This window comes from Python bivittatus, unplaced genomic scaffold, assembly GCF_059951505.1.
Source record: "Python bivittatus isolate LINGU-HERP-01145 unplaced genomic scaffold, Pbiv_v1 ctg000690_np1212, whole genome shotgun sequence".
NCBI lineage: Eukaryota > Metazoa > Chordata > Lepidosauria > Squamata > Pythonidae > Python > Python bivittatus.
In genome coordinates, this window is record NW_028277096.1 from 13756501 (window position 1) to 13775482 (window position 18982).

At 41.4% G+C, this 18982-nt stretch overlaps 1 protein-coding gene and 1 pseudogene across 1 annotated transcript in view; one reads left to right on the plus strand and one right to left on the minus strand.

Moving 5' to 3' along the window:
- LOC148214384 (autism susceptibility gene 2 protein homolog) overlaps nt 1-18982 on the plus strand; it is a 613231-nt gene that overhangs the window by 514779 nt on the left and 79470 nt on the right. The gene's annotated exons all lie outside the window — the stretch shown is intronic.
- LOC148214385 (thioredoxin reductase-like selenoprotein T pseudogene) lies at nt 8813-9409 on the minus strand (annotated as a pseudogene).

Here is an 18982-nt window from a genome sequence, read left to right on the forward strand (position 1 = left end):
AACGTTGCCTCTATTTCAAAGGGAATTCTCTCAGCGCGTAACTTATTCCTAAACAGATGTGATTTTTGCTTATTCAAAAACATTTAGGTAACAATTACTGCATAATAAATTATAATTGCTCCCCTTTTCGGGGGGGGGGGTCGGAGACACAGTGACTTTGCAAACAAACAGGAAGGAAATGCAACGATTGAAAAGCATAAATCCTATTTAATAGGAAGGTTGAAAGCCCTGATGCAAAATCTTTAAGAAATCATTTAAACCAATATCTAAGTATTTTGTTTAAAGATATGATAGAAAGATGGTTAAGTAGACAGATTATAGATTTATCCCAACAGTAACAGCCCTGTGAGGCAGTGATTATCCCAAAGTCCTCCAATGATCATCTATGGCTGAAAGTGGATTTGAACAGAGTCTTCTCAGCCCCAGTCCTTAGTCCAGCAGCTTAATATCACATTTTTGTGGATACTTGAAATTCAAATTAAATCAAATTGTTTTGTCCTTCCCCTCCTATTCTTTGTTTTCATCCTGCCCGCTTTTGTAGTATGGCCAATGGCATGCTACCTAAACGCTAAATACAGTTTTCATGCTTCCATGGCTTTAGAAGGACTTGGACATTATCACTTAAATCTGGCTCTTTGGGGAAGCCTTTGATTGTCTGAGATTGTTTTGCTACTTGTTTATCCTCTTGCTATTCCTCATCTTCATTGGGTATTAGTTCTGCTGATATCTCTTAAGTGTTGTAGATTCCTGTATTGGAGGAAAAAAACAGGACAGAATTAAAACTAGCTGGAGGCCAGCATGGAATTTACAATTCAGGTAACATATACTTAGTGAAATGAGTACCTTTCTGTTAGTAGTCATTCATATGAATCTTTGCTTTTGATCTAGTCATGCTCTTTGGACAGGCTCCCTGGATATATGCAAATTACTCTTTGCTAACTTGATCCTAGTTATTCTTTAGAGCTGAAGATGGACAAGACCTCCTAAGGGTCAGCTGGGTCACCTTGGTTCAATGCCTATTTCCTGGCACAGTTCCTAATGAAATGTTTCATTTGAAGTCCTTACACTGTGTTCAATAGAGCAGCAAATGCTTTTGTTCTTCTTCCTTCTCCTTCTCCTTCTCCTTCTCCTTCTCCTTCTCCTTCTCCTTCTCCTTCTCCTTCTCCTTCTCCTTCTCCTTCTCCTTCTCCTTCTCCTTCTCCTTCTCCTTCTCCTTCTCCTTCTGTTGTGTGAGGGATGATGTTGGCTAGGAGGGAATCTAGGACCAGACAAAAGGGTTGTGTAAACACACTGCAGAAGCCACCAACAGCCAAGCCTGAAAAATGGGTTCTCTGTTACAATGAATGTCAGGAGAAAGAAACCCAGTATTAAAGCCCTGGGGCTACATATAATAGGGCTAGACTTTTAGGCTCTGTAGAAGATGATCTTCACTGTTACTAGGGCTACTCTTTCTTTAGAGTAAAAGCTGGTTGTCTATCTAACCTTGACTGTGACTATTCTATGACAGCTCTTGAGCGTGGCTTGGATTTCTAGAGAGAAATCAGCTGCAATGGCTTAGGTATAACCCTGAAATCCAACTAAAAACAGGTGGGCAATCTTTTGGTAGCCTAGCCTCCATTTAATATTTGAGAAGGGCTGAGGACCACAAAATGGATGGGAACCCATCACACAAGTGGATGAGACTCAATTTTTTAATGGGGAATTGGGCTGGCGGTGAAGACTTGGTTTCCCATTGTGATCAGCCTATTTTAAGATTTTGTCTTCAGCCTATTTTGGGGACTTAAACTATAGCTTTCACCTTTTTCCCACCCCCAAATGGCAGGAAACTCAGTGATCAGTTTGCCGTGATTAGTTTGCCATGATCAAGGCTATGAGGACTGCCAGAGGACCATGTCAGACATGCTACCATTACAGAATTAATAGTACTAATTCTTTTTTTATCTCAGATGCAGGACAAACAGTCTCTAAAAACAAGAATGGAGTTGGCTGGGAAAAGGAGGCTATTTTCTTAACTGTCCTTATGTATGAATTTAGCATAAAACAGGTTTTGAACTTACAGTAACATGCATAGCTGGGAACAAGCAACATAATACAGAGTGAAATTTACTTCTGAAGAATTGTAATTTCAGAACAATTACTTTGTATAGTCTTGCCTGTACAATGAAATAAGGCGCACTCTTCCACTACGGAAGAGGCAAGCCATTCTCCATGATGGCCCTAAATATGTGGAAATGTTTTTTTTCCTTGCTATTGTTCACTGGGGCTAGTCTTTCTCACTGTGGTTGGGATTGTATGGGTGGTAAATCCCAGAAATTGTAGTTCCAGCCCATCTGGAGTACCATGTTGGAAGTTGATAGTGTCTATGAATGGCTTATGTATCCAAACAGCTTTTTTCAAGTATTATGCATAATTTTCCAATGTTACAAGGATCTATTGGTATTTTGTTTTACTCCTTTTTGTGGATGGCTTGATAGGAATAAAATCCTAGGAAGTGCTTTTAACATTATTTTAAAAAGCATGAATTAATCCACATAGTCGTACTGAAGAGCACTGGAAAACCTGATTTCCAATAGAATGAAATCTCCAAAAATGATAGCTTCCAATCCCATTAAAAAGATATATTTCAAGTAAAGTCTAGCTTAGGAGAGAAGGAGGCATCAATCAATTATAATTAATTTATAATATTATTATAAACTAATATTATTACTAATATTATAATATAATAATAATATTAATAATGGTAATATTAGTTTATTAATATTAGTTAGTAATATTATATAATTAGTTGATGATGATGATGATGATGATGATGATGATGATGATGATGATGATGATGATAATTTATATGCAACCCAATTCCCAGGAACTCTGGGAATTTAATTGGTGGAATATGACAAAATATACACCAGACAAAGGCACCAAAGTAAATATGTGACTTTACCTTCACTGCTGATGCTTTACAAATTGGATAAAGAGTATAATTCAGTAGTAGAACAGAAAATTCTCCATGCAAAAGACTCCAGGTTCAGTCTGTGATGCAGAATTCCTGGAGGTTTTGTTTTTTAAAGTAAAACGTACTTAAAATGCCTATCTTCCTCCAAGCTGTCAATGAGTTGAACTACAACTTCCATAATCCCCAGACAAGGTGACCAACAAGAACTGCTGTCCACTTGCAAGAATTGCTCTTCCTCACACCTGCAGACAGCAGCTTGGAAAAGCCCGCTTTAAAACATTTCTGTTCCACTCATTCTATTCATAAGTTTTAATTCATAAAAATAGTGAATGGCAATGCATAGCAAAGAAAGAGATCACCTTGAGCTGAAAAGCATGGATGGCTAAAAAAAATCTTTGTAATGCTTTAAAAAAAGTATCAAAATCCAGCAACCTCTTCCCAACAACCTGTCTTTTTTATAAGATGGGTGGGTCAGCATGGAAAAAATGTTCTGTTCCAAAGGAAGGTCTTGTGCTAAAGTTAAGTACACTGGCCAGATGTGCTGCCCATGCTTTATACCTAACTTGTACTCTAGCCTGAGACAATATTGAGCTAGACAGAACAATGATCTGATTTGGCATAAGTCCACTTCTTAAATAGAAGTCAGCTCTCATGATTTTATGACATGGTGAGATCAACTTGGAGCTGCCTTAGGTACTTTTCAAGGTAGAAAAGTGGGCATATATCAAGTAAATCATAAATAAATAAAGTGGGCATATATTTGGATTTTTCCCCCCTTATGTCATGGCTAAACAATCTGGTATCCTCCAGATGCTTCTGGACTTTGTCATTCTCTAGCCATCATTATCAATGGCAAGGGATTCAGGAAGTTGAACCTCAAAATATCTGAAAGGCAGTACATTGACTATATCCCTATTCTAGAGCCTCAACTTGGATAAAGTATTTCTAAATGCTGAGTCCTTGAGTCTTGAGTGCTGGAGGTTACTGGAACCAGTTTTTGACTCCTCACCTTTTGGACAAATTCTAATGAAGTAGAATGGAACATTCAACAGATGTTACCAAAGCAAATAGGTTAAATCCCCACTGGATAATCTACCAGACTTTCCAGTCATCCGTTGACTGATAATCTGCAAGACTGAGACATTTCATCTCAACAAGGTTAATACCAGCTTAATCTCACCCTTATAAAGAAATATAGCTATGAGAGAAAGAAGTTTTGGCATTAAACATAGGCCAAAGCTACTTGGTATATTTTTAAGGATTGCTACAGATGTGACGCATAGATATGTGCATATTCCCCTGTTATACAGTTGCCAACATACTACCATGAATTCTTTTTAAAAGAGAAAAATAATCTGGTAGAAAAACTCATTTCTAGCTTGGAAGCATATTCCTTTCCTCTCCTCTTCTCTAATTTTCCCACATTGCTTGAAGTTTGCTTTAAATAACTGCATTTCATCAGCAGCACAATGTTGTGCAGAATGAATTCACATGTTGCACCAGCACATGTCTTTATCCAATGAAAATAAATCACAATTGACCATGTTGACATATCGACCTAAGCCATAAATCATGATTTATCAACTATAGTGTCCATCAGCAACTATATTACATTAAGACTTGGCATGAAGTATTACCTCAGCCATTGAGTTAGGAACCAACTTGTATAAATTTTAGATGTTGCTTATCATCTATAAGCCTATAGTTGAATAAATTACATACCTCCAGTTCAAAGGAACAGGGTTTTCAGGAATGCCATTTGATTAGCTCCTGATACTACCTGGTTTCAGAGATCATGGATGATAGATGTTTGTTTTAGCCATTGGTTGAGTGTGTATGTGTGTGTGTGTGTGTGTATGTATTGGTGGAAAGTAAAGGCCAAAGTGGTCCCGGTGGTGGTAGGAGCACTTGGGGCTGTGACTCCTAAGCTGGGAGAGGGGCTCCAACAGATCCCAGAAACGACATCAGAGCTCTCTATCCAGAAGAGTGCAGGGCTAGGAATGGCTCATATCCTGCGGAGAACCCTCGAACTCCCAGGGCTCTGGTAGAGGACCCAAGACTAAGGAAGACACAGACCACCCATAGGGGTGAGAGGGGATACACACACACACACACACACACACACACACACACAATATTAAAACCACAAAACACAGTTTACAAATCACAGTAGCAGGTTCACTTCATACCCTAGGCCAAACAAATAAAACCACATTACAGCTTAGTGCAATATGTGAATGCAGTCATTGTGGGCAGCAGCTAAATGCAACATTTGTCACATGATTCCCTATCCTAGGTTTATTTGTATTTTAGCAAGAGCAGCATGAAAGGAGGGAGCGTGATCTAGGTTGGGACTGTTGGTTCTAAACAGTGGCCTTTATTCCTTTGCCAAATACCCCCATACATTCAATGTGTGATCTTACCGTGTTACAATGTGGCCAGTGAGATGCTTGGGTGTCCTAGGCTTCATTGTACAACTCTTTCTCCTATGTCCTGCAGTCTCTGACTCCCCATACTTCCATTATATCCTAGGGAAAGAGATCAGGAGGATATAATTCCCATGGAATTTTTGCACATGCATGAGCAGTAAGGGAGGAGGGGACGTGCAACAGAAACAGCATCAGCAGTAGCCCGTGGTCTCCAACAATTAAAAAACGTCATCCAGAGACATTTTCAAGAGCCCTGACTTTGGGGAGGGGAGCAAGGGAAGAATTTTCTTTTGCAAGGGAAAACATTTCTTCAGGAATTCATATTTTTGCACAGCATGAACAATAAATCATTAGCATCTGGAATCTGAAAGCCAGAAGAAAAGAAGGGGGGATTGGGAGGAGGGGGGCAAGGGGATGGCAGCAGAAATCCTGCTTTCAAAATAAAAAGCCCTCTTTACATTAGACATACTGTAAAATCTAGGGGTCATGCACCTTAGCCTCGTCCTCCTTGTACTCTATGTTGGGTTGAGCTGCAAGGTCTAAAGGAGGGATCAAACTTGAATGTTCTTGACCTGAGCAGGACCTCCCTTTTGCTCAACAGGGCAAGATAAAAAGGTGGAGTCCAAATATATGGGGATGTTGGGCCAGACCCAGCTTGCATGGCCTGTGCCTCTTATATTTATTTATAGACTCTGCATTGGTACCTCATTCAGATGGTGCTATACAATCTCACAACTTGTGCAGAATTCCTGCTATCAAAGGTTCTTTTATATTGTTAAGACTCCTGTGTTTGTGTTTAGTATCTGGCATCTAACATTTTCCCAGTGAGCAATCCTGGATTTTCTTTGAGATGGAGATCTTTGAATGAGCATAAATCATGACTGAATGGCTCTGCTTTTAAAAGAACTGAGGCTTTTATGCTGTCTCTTTGGCCTCCAAACACACACTTTGCTCACACTCTCCAACTGCTCCCTTTCCCCGATAACTATCTTCCTCTCCCCCCAAAATGTCTTCAGTTGCTACTGCATCAAGTTCTTATTATTTTTTAAAAAAAAAAAACAGCTTCCAGATGAATGACAGAGACCTTGCAAGAAGAATAATTTCCTTTCTTCCTTAGCAGAATAATATATTTGCAGAGGTTTCTGAATACAGAGCCTCCCCTTTTGCCAAGTTGAACATCTGTCCAGATGCACATCAGGAACCAATTAAGCATCTTTTTGGTTTCCAAACCACAGTGAACAAGGTCTTCTGCATGGCCCAGCTTGGTTCTCCCTGTTCCACCTCCTGGCCACCCATGTGTCACTTTTATCATGTTGTGCTTTAGTCATAAAACTGACAAATTAAGTTAGTGGTTTATTTATACATGTTGGGTTGGAAGCTTCCAAATTGCTGGTGGCAAGGGAGCCGTTTGGTCTCAAGGCCTCTTAGGAAAACAACAGGCCTGCCATTATCTTGTGGAATCCCCCCTTTGATGTTTGGCTCCCACAACCCAGGGGTGATGCTACCATGCATGCAAATCTTGGCGTACTTGACGCTGTATTGCTACCTTGTTTTCCTTAGTTCTTGGTGGATGGCTTTGGCATAGCCACACTAAATATCATGCAGAGGCAACAAAATCACTCTCCTCTCACTTCCATCAGCATGCAATGGCTGGAGAATCCATCAGCAGATGTCCCCCTCTTTGCCATCACTGCTGAAATATTACTTTAGGAGGGACTTATCACTTTCTTCCCCACCTCGGTGCTCATGGAGAGCTTACTTAATGTCTTCTCCCTGGAAAAGAAGAGATGCTCCTACAGCTTTTATTTATGTGTTCATGGCTGCCACATGCTCACCATGATGAATACTTAGTGTATGACATCCCTCCTCCCCTCCCTTCTCTTCCTCCTCCCCCTCTCTTAAATTACTAGCAGGTGATAAATAGCGACTACTTTCCACTCCATTTCGCTAGGCACAGCTTCTTCCTTGCCCTCATGAGGTTTCTGACCTTTCAGTCAATGCCTTTTGCAGCCCCCCAGGGGCCTCCGGGGAGCAGTAATGGACTCACGTTAATTGCCTGTTGAAGGACAGAAGCAGTTCCTCACAGGATGATTGGTGATCCCCTTGTGGATACAGCTGTCCCGGTCTCTGCAAAGACAGATCTCCCGAGCGCGCACACACAAACATGCCGGGTCAATTCATCTCAGCTGAGCAGCATGCAAAATAATCAATGCACCAGCTCAAGCCAATTCCAGCCCTGTAATTCAGTTTGCTAGCACTGTGGCTCAGAGGGGGCAAGGGGGGTGGATGGGAAGCCAGGACTATACATTCTAACCCTCCAGTGAGCTGTCGTCATTTAGAGCAAGGATACCCTGCAGAGCTCCTGCATAATCCAAAAGATTTATAAAGTCAACCTTCCTTTCCTTGGTAGAGTGAGAGAAGACCTTTATCTGCTGATTAGATTCCTAACAACTTACTGCTCAAGCTTTGCAAGGGTCATTAAACCAAGACAAAATGGGAAAAGAAGACGATCCGCGATGCACATTTTTCTCCTTTAGGAATGGCAGCAATAACAGGGAGGCCTTTTTGTAGGTGCCTGCCCACTAAGTTATTTGATGCGAAGAAATTATTATTATTATTATTATTATTATTATTATTATTATTATTATTATTATTATTATTTGAAAGGCTAGTGAGACTGTAAAGAAAAGGAGAGATGGGGGAGAAATTTGCCCTTTGGGATCAGCTGACTATCTGACTCCAGACTGACTGACTGGTGACTGACACAATCTTTTTATCCTGCATGTGGAAAGCAAGTTGTGCATTTCCTTTATTACTGTTGTTGTCACTACTAAAACAGATGTTCATGTCTTGAATCAATTTAGCAAATATTTTAGTTTGTTTCTAGGTTCCAGATCAATGGAAAAAGCTTCAAAGTATAGTGTGACATTTCCCCAAATTGGATCCCCTGGTATTATTGTCTAACAGCTCCCATCATTCCCATTCTTCATGGGAATTGTAATCTAATCACATTGGGGGACTGAAGGTAGCGAGAACTGGTTTAAATCACTGTCTAAATTCTGTTTTTCACAAGCAAATATATTTTTCTTCTGGCTATAATCACTGCTCCCAATCATGCTTTTAAATGTGGAGGAGGAGTTTATAAAAGGATTAATATGTTTTTCCAGAGCTATATTTCCTAGATAGTTAAGTGCATCTTCTCTCAAGTGCATACACTCATCAAAACATGTGCATGATCATTAATGTACAGTTTTACTTCTGAGAAAATTTCAACAAAGACCCTACTGTGGGAGATTTTTTTCCTAGCAGATATATAACTCAAAGAACAAATAGCTTCCTGGCTTTAAAATCTACGTAATGTCAATTATCCATTTGTTTTATATATAACTGAGAAATGTATTGCAAAGATCATTGATGTGAGAATGGAATATTACCAGTATATTCCTAGTTTGGCTTCTTGAACAAGTAGCTGCATAGAAGGATGATCCCCAGACTCCAGTTTAGACCACACTGGAATATCATTTAAAGTTATTTCAAATGCACCTGTTGACATACACTGGTTCTCAATCATGTTGCTCAGGAAGAAAACCCTCATACAAACATATACCTTATTTTCTTGACCCCACTTCCAGATGCTTGGAGCTTGCATGCCAAATAAAGCAAAAAGACCCTTGCCAACAATAATGAAGCCTATGGGCGCTAGTTTGAAAACTGACATGATAGATGTTATATGTCTATATATAGGTTGAGGAAGATAGTTTTCCCCTTCAATGTGGATGTCTAGGTACCACTGGCTAATAAGCCACATGTACTCTTCAGACAACCCCCTTTATCCTCAGGAAACACAAATCTGGAGCTTGAGCAATGGCCTGGTGATGTAAGCCACGTATAGTTTCTTCTCAGGCAGCTGCCTGCCTGGCTCAGCCCCAGTGCCACTCAACCCCACCTCCACCAGCAACAGCAGCCCAGGGTGGGCTTCATTTTTCTCCCACTGCCCTTTGGACCCAGAATGCCTCCCACCCCCCATGCCGAGGTGTCTGGCTTCTTGAAATACTGGACACCACATCAAATTATAGGCATCTTCATTAGAGCCATCGTACAACAGCTAGAAAGCACTTAGCTGACTTTGGATAAAAGTCTCAAAAAGCTAAGCAGAGCCAGACCTGGTTAGTATGTGATGGGGCACCACCAGAAAATCCCAGGGTTGTAGGCTATATGGGAAGGTTTTCAAAAAAAAAAAAAAAAAATCCAGAAGGCAACGGTCTTCCATAACACTGCCAAGAAAATTAGGCAGACTTGTAATGATCAGAAATCAAGCTGTACTCAGCAGAGACGATGCTTACCACTTCTTTGTGGGATCATCCAGTTGGAACTAGAAAGTTCCTGAGACTGACCAGTGTTCAGGCAAGGATTTCAGGAAATCTGTCCATTCAGTCCATACAGAACTGTAGCACATTTTTTTTTCTGTGTAGCTCTCATAGCTGTCAGTAACAAGAGCAGTCTGCTTCTTAGGGGCTAGGAGCTATATTTTTTAATTTATTTTGGGTGGCTGAGAATTATGGTGGAAGAAGCCATGACACATCAATGTCCAGTTAAATGGGGGTAACAATTTTCTAGCTTCCTGGGGTGAGTTCTGAATTGATTTTGGAAGAAAAAGTAAATGTTTTTGAGAGTTTTAAAACTGTAGTAGGCTTCTCCAGGGGTATCATCTAGCTGACTTTAGCTGACCTTGAAAAGCTAAGCATGATGAGAATAACTAGTTAACAGTTCTGAGCAGTACTTTGGATGCATTTCCAAAAAGATGTTTTGGGAAGGGCTGGATTGATTTTGGGCAAGATTTTCCAACTTTACTGAGTTGAAGATAGGTGCTACATTTGCAACTGTGCACGCTCTCGAGTGCCTTTTGGGAACTGAATCTGAAGTGCTACAAGAAAACTATCTGGAGATAGACATAAAATCACTAGGAGTGACATTCAGATTGAATAGGCCTTTTCCTTTCCTTTTAAGAACCCTATTAAGAAACTTATAGATTCTATTTTTTCTTTGCTTTTAATTGAAAACTATCCAGATCAATTTCACATGGCAAATGTGTTACCTTCTAAACAACCAGGACTGGGAAATTTCCACAATAGTGGCCAGATTTTGTGCCATTGCAATCAAAGTTAGAAGTTATTGGACCTGACTGCAATCTAGATATATTTAGTCTCAAGTATGAATAGTTTTTTCTACTGGATGTTTGTAGTCTGTATTCTTTTCTTAACCTTTAATCTTTTTTGGGTCTATGATTTTATATTTCAATAAATTCAATTTAATTAAAAAGTAGGTGGGAGGTCAGATGATCTCAGAAAGTCTTTGCCCACTCCTAGCATCAGGGATACGTTATCTAGTTTGGAGGATAAGTCAGAGTTAGGGTTAGACTGGGCCTTGATCTCATTGAGTTTATTCTCATGCCATTGTTCTATACTAGCTGGTAAGTGTTAGTATCTCTTCGTTGTCTTGCAAGTAGCAAATGTGTTGTTTCTACTCTACTAGAAAGTGTTATTTTAAAACGTCCAATTATCAGTAATGCTTTGAAAGGAAAGAAAAGCAATTCTTCTGAAAACAGGGGTTCTTTTTTTTAATGGGAGGATTCATAAGACTGTTTCATCTCAAACAACTTTCATTGTGCTTCTCTCTCTTGTGAATCTGGACAGGCAAGCAATAATACAACAACAGGTAAAACAAATCTGAAGTGTTCAAAGAAGTGGAAAAGCTCACTTGGGTGATACATCATTTAAAATTACCAGCATGAAATGCTTTTTGGTGTACACAGTGCTATTTATTTATAGATGTTTCTCACACGGCTGAGTACTGATATGGATATTAAATAAAGAGAAGGAAGACTGAGCAGTAGCTTACAGTTAACTCTCAAAGTGCCCGTGTCCGTGTGTGTGTGTGTTGGTGTGTCTGTGTGCTTGTCTATGCACAGGTACTCCCCCTGCAAACTCTCAGACATCATGAGTGAATTTCACACAATACATATGAATGGCCACTTGAATCTGTGAGCAGGAAAAGACCAAGGAGCATTTCACCAAGTGACTCCAGATGAGTTTCGCAGCACTGGGAATTTTTTCCCCCTGACTTTTATTACAATTCATCTGGCCATTATTTTGCATCTTCCATAGTGCCTGGATTGAGCACTGATTCAGAGTGTTGCGGAAGGAAATGGAAGCCTGCGTGGTTTCATGGTGGAGAAATCGAGTAAGAAAATTCCATGTGGTGGCTTCTTTTTCCAGAGATGAAAATAAGAAAGTTTGAAAAAGGGTCCTTCCTTCCTGAATTGCGCAGCACTGAACTGCTTTCACACTCTCTGCCTCTTTTTCTCCTCCTAGAAAATCAGAACAATTGCGGTTAAAGTGACAGCAAAAGCTAAGTCCAAGCCAACTCTGATTCTGAGGAGGAAGACAGGTCTCTGGGCCAAATAGCTGGTGGATCCTGGCATCATTTTAAAAATGGCTAGCTTTACCCTTTCAGGTCTGAGCCAATCTATGACATTGGGAAAACTAGGATATCAGCTTATTGACCTAAGCATAGGTCATGGGAAAGCATAGGAAAGGTAGGTACCACCATTAGTTGAGCTCATTAGGGCACTGTATCTCTGGCAACTGCTTTAAGATGCTAAGTATTAAGGAACTGGTCTGCACACTGAAAAATGTATGCTTTCCCCTCACTAACAATGGTAACAATTTGACATATGTACATACAATTCTAGGGGGGACGTGGTGGCGCAGCGGCTTAATGACGCTGAAAGTTGCCGGCCAGAAATGGTCGACACGTCAGCGGTTCGAGTCCAGCCTTCGCGTTAACAGGGTGAGCTCCTGTTTCCTCCCCAGTTCCTGTCAACCCAACAGTTCGAAAACTCACGTGAGTAGATAAATGGGGACTCTCACTCCGGTGGGAGGAAAAATGCTGGCGGCGCCTTGCAAAAGGAGCCAGGAGCAGTTGCTGGTAAGCGCGAATCCGCGCTCGCCCGAAAAGGGCGCGAAGCAACAGAAACCCCGCCTCCTGCGCTCGCCAGCTGGGCTCTGCTCTAGGAAGGAGGCTCTGGCAAACCACTTCCGAAACACCTTGCCTTGAAAACTGCAAGGACTCATCCAAGCAGTCACTGCAGAGTCGGTAACGACTGAGCGCAGATTAAAAAAAAAACAAAAAACATACAATTCTATTGATAGGCTAACAAGGAAAGGGAAGAAAAAGGAAGGGAAGACAGGAAGGAAAGCAAAAACGGGAAGGGATGGGGGAAGGGAGGAAGGGAAGGGAAAGTGGGAAAGTGAAGAATGGAAGGAAAAGGGAAGAGGAAAAGGAAGAAGGGAAGGGGAAGAGAAGGGCCAGAAAGAGGGAAAGAAAAGGAAGACAGGAAGGGAAGAAGAAACAGGAATGAAAGAAGGAAAGTGAAAAAGGGGAGGGAAGGGAAGGGAAAGGAAGGGAAAAGGAAAAAAGGAAATGAAGACAAAAAGGGAAGAAGAAAAGGCAAGGAAGTAAAGGGGAAAAGGAAAAAGAAGACTAACAATGAGGCCCTTCTAATTCTGTAGTTTTATAATTTATGAATCTGATACCCAGTGTCATAATCCCTTGCGCACCTTATGTGAAACTTCCCAGCATGCACCAGGAAACAGTCACTGGTTACCAAGGCAACAGCCAACAAATTTCTATGATAATGCACATGGCAATCCAAATTGTGGGACAACATCGGAGAAGTAGCTTCTGCGAGCTAATTGGCGAGGTATCTGCACTCAAAGATGATGTGTTAAAGGCATTTCTTTGCCTATATTTATTAGCTCTGACTCCTCACCGACCCACTGTTTTTTTTCCCCCTTTTCTTTTTCAAACTAGGGAAATGTAACCTGAGGCTCAATTTAAATTTGAGCAGAGGAGACTGTAGGAGCTTGTTTTGCCAGCTTACAAACCAATTAAGGATTTCCAGACTGACAGAGAATCAGCCTTTGTCCTCCCTTCAGCTCCCTCCCTCCGTTGCTTTTCCCTTCCAACAAGCTGAAATAAAAACGGATGAGGGTGTTGAAAAAGGAGAAGCCAGGCCAGAAAAGGGAGCTGTGTTCACAAGCTGGTTTTGTGGCATCCCCTAATTAAAAGTGGAATGGCTGGAGGCTGGCCATTTTAAACAGGCTAGAAACTGCAGGGGGCTGCAGAGGAGGCTTCACTGTCGTGGAGCTGAATCTTACAAAGCTTCCATGGAGGAGAGATTTTGGGTACTCAAGGCCTGGGACAGGGAAGGATTAACGGAGGGAGGAACTGGAGCCCAAACCCAGGCCGTTCTCCTCCTTTCCTTTCTAGAAGAGGAGTTTCACAGCAAATAAAAGCTCTTTCGCAGGACACTGCAACCCCAGTGGTGTCTGCAGGCAATGTCATTCACATGCCCCAAAGGGGTGGAGCATCATTGTGACAAAAGCAGAATTGCAGGATTGTACTGCAATGGGACCTGTGACACATGTTGAAAAAGGAAGGGCAGAATGCTTAGGTCATTCTGAACCTCCTTGCCCCACCATGGATGCCTCTCCTCTCCTCTCCTCTCCTCTCCTCTCCTCTCCTCTCCTCTCCTCTCCTCTCCTCTCCCCTTCCTTCCTTCCTTCCTTCCTTCCTTCCTTCCTTCCTTCCTTCCTTCCTTCCTTCCTTCCTTCCTTCCTCCCTCCCTCCCTCCCTCCCTCCCTTTGCTGCCTAGTCCAAAGATTCTAGCTGGCTTACATCTCAGAACTATTTTCAAACACATAAACACAAGTCAACACAAAAAATATTAAGCTTTATGAAGCCATGGGGTGTCTGCAACACATGTAAAGAAAGGGTAGGACTTCAATCACATGGTTGTGGCTGTCATCTTGATTTTTTTAAAAATAATTTTTATTAAAGAAATTTTTTAACAAAGTAAAGGTCATAAGAAAAAATAAAGATAATAAAGAAGAATAGTAAATAGTGAAAAAAGAAAGAAAAGGAAGGAAGGAAGGAAGGAAGGAAGGAAGGAAGGAAGGAAGGAAGGAAGGAAGGAAGGAAGGAAGGAAGGAAGGAAGGATTATAAAGAAGTATCTTACAATCTTCTTGAGAGCAGTTATAGATACATTTTTACTTTGCCCTCTCTCTCTAAGGTTTACATCATAATTTCCTTTCTAATTTTCAAACCCATAAATCTCAAGTTCATTTTTCTCTTTCTTCAGCAAAAAGTCCATAAGGGGTTTTCAGTCACTAATAAATGTACGTATCTTTCTCTAATCAAACAGGTTAATTTCCCCATCTCTGCCAGTTTTGTCATCTTCATCAACCATACCTCCATTGTGGGTATTTCAGAGTCTTTACATTTTTGTGCATATAATAGTCCACTGTTATCTTGATTTTTTTTACACCCACCCCACCCCTCATGTATAGCCCTGTGAAGCTAGCTTATATCCCCTGAGCAGTGGCCTCTAACATTAACACGGTCTTCATATATGAACACAAAATAGGTACAGCCTCGTCTACACTTACGCTTCAAGATAGCGTGAACTGTATTTTTTTCTGCATGGTGATGGAAGGGTTTCTTCCTGATGGAAGCTTCAGAACATTTGGATCATGCAGCTGAGGTCCAAGCATATGACTGGGTTCACACAACACACCAGGCCCAAACCAAACCAAAGGCATGGGGTCATAGCACAGTATGTGAATCGAATCTGTATCCAGCTATTTCATGGAGTGTTCACTATGAATGGCAAAGAGCCCTGATAGTCAAATGCCACTTTTGAGCACTTATGATTGCCCTCTCATCCCATTTGTGGACTTCCCTTTGGAATTGGGATGGGAGTTGGATGCTGAACTGGATTTAGTCCAGCTGGACTCCTCTTGAGCGTATATTCCTTGGTGCTGTTTCTCAAAACTCTATTAGTGAAAAAAGATCCATGGATTCTCAGTCATTCTGATTGTGGTTGCCTATTTTTCATTAAGCTGCTTTGAAACTGCTTCAGAAAGCAATGCTCCTTCTTTCAAAACAGTAAAGCAAATCTGCTGTGTTCGCTTCACTTTGCATAACAGTGGTTTTCTCCTACATTTCCAGTAGCAGCTTCTGCATGTTCATGACCATGCAAAGTTCCTCAGTGCGGTGAAACATGTCTTTGCTGGCCTCAAAAAGGCAGATAGCATTTGTCAAACCAAATTTCAGCTGCCTTACACAGGCCTATTGTTTATAAGATGTTCCACCCAATTTCCGCAGCAATCTACAATCCTTAAAAAGGAAAAAAAATATATATCCAAGAGGAAAGCAAGACAATTTTCTGGCTGCTAGATTTCAGTCAACTTTTTTGAACAGCTAATATGAGTTGGGGAGTGAGATTAGGAATAAGGAATGAAAATCTAACTCAACCATGAAGGTCCCTGGATAGATTTTGGGCAGACCAAAATTTATCACATGCTGTCCACTTGTAGCAAAGTATATGAAGGGGCAACAACCTCAGACTCATTAGCTTCAACCTCATTATGTTTTTTTTTTTCCAGTCATAAAGTGAAAATAGGATTGTACAAGTAAATGGCCACACCTTTTGCTCATGCCTAGTGACCCCAAATATCACAAGATTCCCAATTGCATGGCAAAGGATAGATACATGAAGTGATGCATGACAGAGAAATTCACCTACATGTTTATCTACCAATTCTCAGTCAGTTTGAGGAAAGAGAGCCAGTTTGGCCTAGTGGTGAAGGCACCAGGCTAGCAAGCAGGAGATGGCGAGTTCTAGTCCCACCTTAGGCATGAAAGCTGGCTGGGTGACTTTGGGCCAGTCACTCTCTGTCAGCCCAACTCACCTCACAGGGTGGTTGTTGTGGGGAAAATAGGAGGTGGAAGGAATATTAGCTATGTTCACTGCCTTGAGTTATTCATAAAAATAATAAAGGCAGGATAAAAAAATCTAAACAAAAAAAAATGCATTGGAAGTTGGAAGGGACCATAGAGGCCACTGAGTTCAGCCCTGGAATCAGAATTAAAGCCTCATGACACCATGATAGCTTGGAATGCCTATGGAAGAATACATTCTGCCTTTATGCCAAATTCAGGCAGGTAGGAGTGGCACGAGTTAAGATATAAACTTGTCCTTCTCCCTAAGTTATTTCCTACACCTGTGGACATTTCAGTAAAATATCTATGGACAATTACCTCGGCCCACAACATAAGATGCTCCGTGCTGATATGAAGATCAGCAAGCATGCAAAGAGTGGCGGTAATACAACGGGCCCAGAGAAAATCAAGTGGTGGAAGCTACGAGACCACAAGGCGGCCATCATTAACTGCATCATATTTCCTCCAATCAACACAGGCTCGTTTGACGCCACATGGACTGCTCTCTGCGAGTCCATTAACACTACTGTGAGAACAATCCTAGATGCTATGAGACCAAGTCATCAGTAAATTGGTAAGCAGGTGTGGCCCTGGATGGAGCAAGTGCAGCAGAAAGCATGGGGAAAGAAGGTCGCCTACAAGAACTGGTATGTGCAGAAGACCAACGAAAATTGGCAAAAGTACGTCATTGCAAGAAGAGCAGCAAAGAAAGCTGTTGCAGAGGGCAAAGCCAATCACTGTTGGGACTTATATGAAAAACTGGACACAAAGAAAGATGAGAAAAACTATCTATCTGTCGACTAACAAAAATGCACGCCAAGGTGGAAAAAGACACTGAACACTACATGTGCATCAAGGTATAAATGGATGACAATTGCAGGACAAGCTTAAAATCCTGAAACACTGGCAACAGCACTTTGATGAAATCTGTAAGGTCGAATTTCCACACCTGCCAATTCCTGAGGGCTTGGCCAATGCTGGCCCAGTCCTGTGCATTACACCTCAAGAGGTTACCAAAGCTATCAGCGGTATGAAGAATTTGAAAGTACCTGGCCTGGACCACCTATCAGCAGATGTCTGGATGCTGAAAAAACTTCATGGCAAAGCAGTTGACTGGCTGACAAACATCTTCAGTGCTATTGTGGTCTCTGGCCATACATCTGCTGACTGGGCCATGAGTATCACCATTCCCCTCTTCAAGAATAAAGGCGACATGGCAGACTGCTGCAACTACCGACCAATCTGGCTCCTGTCACACACAATGAACATTTTTGAGCGGATCCTCAATCAGCACCTCCATGACATCACTGAAATCAGTATCAACCAGTGCAGTTTTGTCAAAGGCTTGAGTACCACTGATGCCATTTCCACAGCTTGCATGCTTATGAAGAAGCATAGAGCAAAGAAGAAGTCATTACACCTGGCTTCCTCAACCTAGAAAAAGCTTTTGACTGTGTTCCACATCAGCTGATATGGTACGTGCTACATGACCATGGTGCACCCGAGCTACTCATAAAATGGGTCCAGATGCTCTACGTTAATACCAGCAGCTGAGTGAGATGTGCCACCAGCCTTTCCAACAGTTTCCAACATCCTAGTTCTACCCTTCTTCTAGTTCCTTGGGCTGTAGGGGAGAATGAATTCTTGTCCATTTCATCTTGTTTTTAAAGAATGGTCCACCATTTCACCTTTCCACTGGTAAACGTCTTAAAATAACAAGGAAAAGGCCAGCCCTTCTCTGTTCTGCTAGTGAACTTATTTTAAGAAAAGTGCAGGAAGAAAACAGGTTCACCAGCCAAGGACCCTTCAGAAGGGGGCAGGTAGCCCAGCAGCCTAGCACAAAATGGTCAGTGGGGGGCAGCAGTGTTTGGTGGGGAAGAGGCACTCATACCACAGTAGCCAATTGCAGGGAGCAAGCATTTGGGGGGCTCTATTGCTGGAACTGGATAGGATGATTGATCCCGCTTCCCCCATCTTCTTGATTTGTATATTGCTTTTATAGATTCATTATTTGTGTTTTAATCAGGGGTATTTATATTTTTATTGTTTTTATTGGCTTGGTTTTTAATTGTAAGCCACCCAGAGTCACCCTTTGGGGAGATGGGTGGCATATAAATTTAATAATAAAATAAATAAAAATAAAACAAATAAATAAAATTTGCTATAATGAAATGAACTGCAGGAGGCTACATGAATAGAACCACTTGTACCAAAACAAGTTGGAAAATATTACTTTTGATAGCAGGAAAACAGGTAGAAGTTGCTTTCCTGATATGGGTAAAGGATGGATAGAGGACAATATTGTATGCTGGGGCAATGTGGTCATGCAGATGAGCTCTTGCATGGCAGGTCTACTCAAGAGTAAGTACCTTTGAATTCAGTGGATCTTTCTCGCAAGGAAGCAGCCCAGAGAAGTAATGCTAAAGCAGGTGGAGCGTAGAGAACGTTCTTCACCTTGTTTCAATAAAAGGCACAAGGTCTTTCAAGCTTCAGTCAGGTTGCAGTTCACTTGTGACCATGTCTTGATTTTGCTTTATTTATTTTATCCACAGTTGCTAAGGGAACAGGGGTGCCTTGTGAGGTTAAAAAAGTCAAGATGGTGGTTGTGACTACATGATTGAAGCCCTGCCCTTTTTACATGCATCTCATGTGACATAAGTTAAAAAGGGACAGGGTTTCAATCACACATCTGGGGCCAACATCTTGACTTTTTTGAACCCCTCCCCATGGAGGCCCTGCTAAAGAACTATTCCA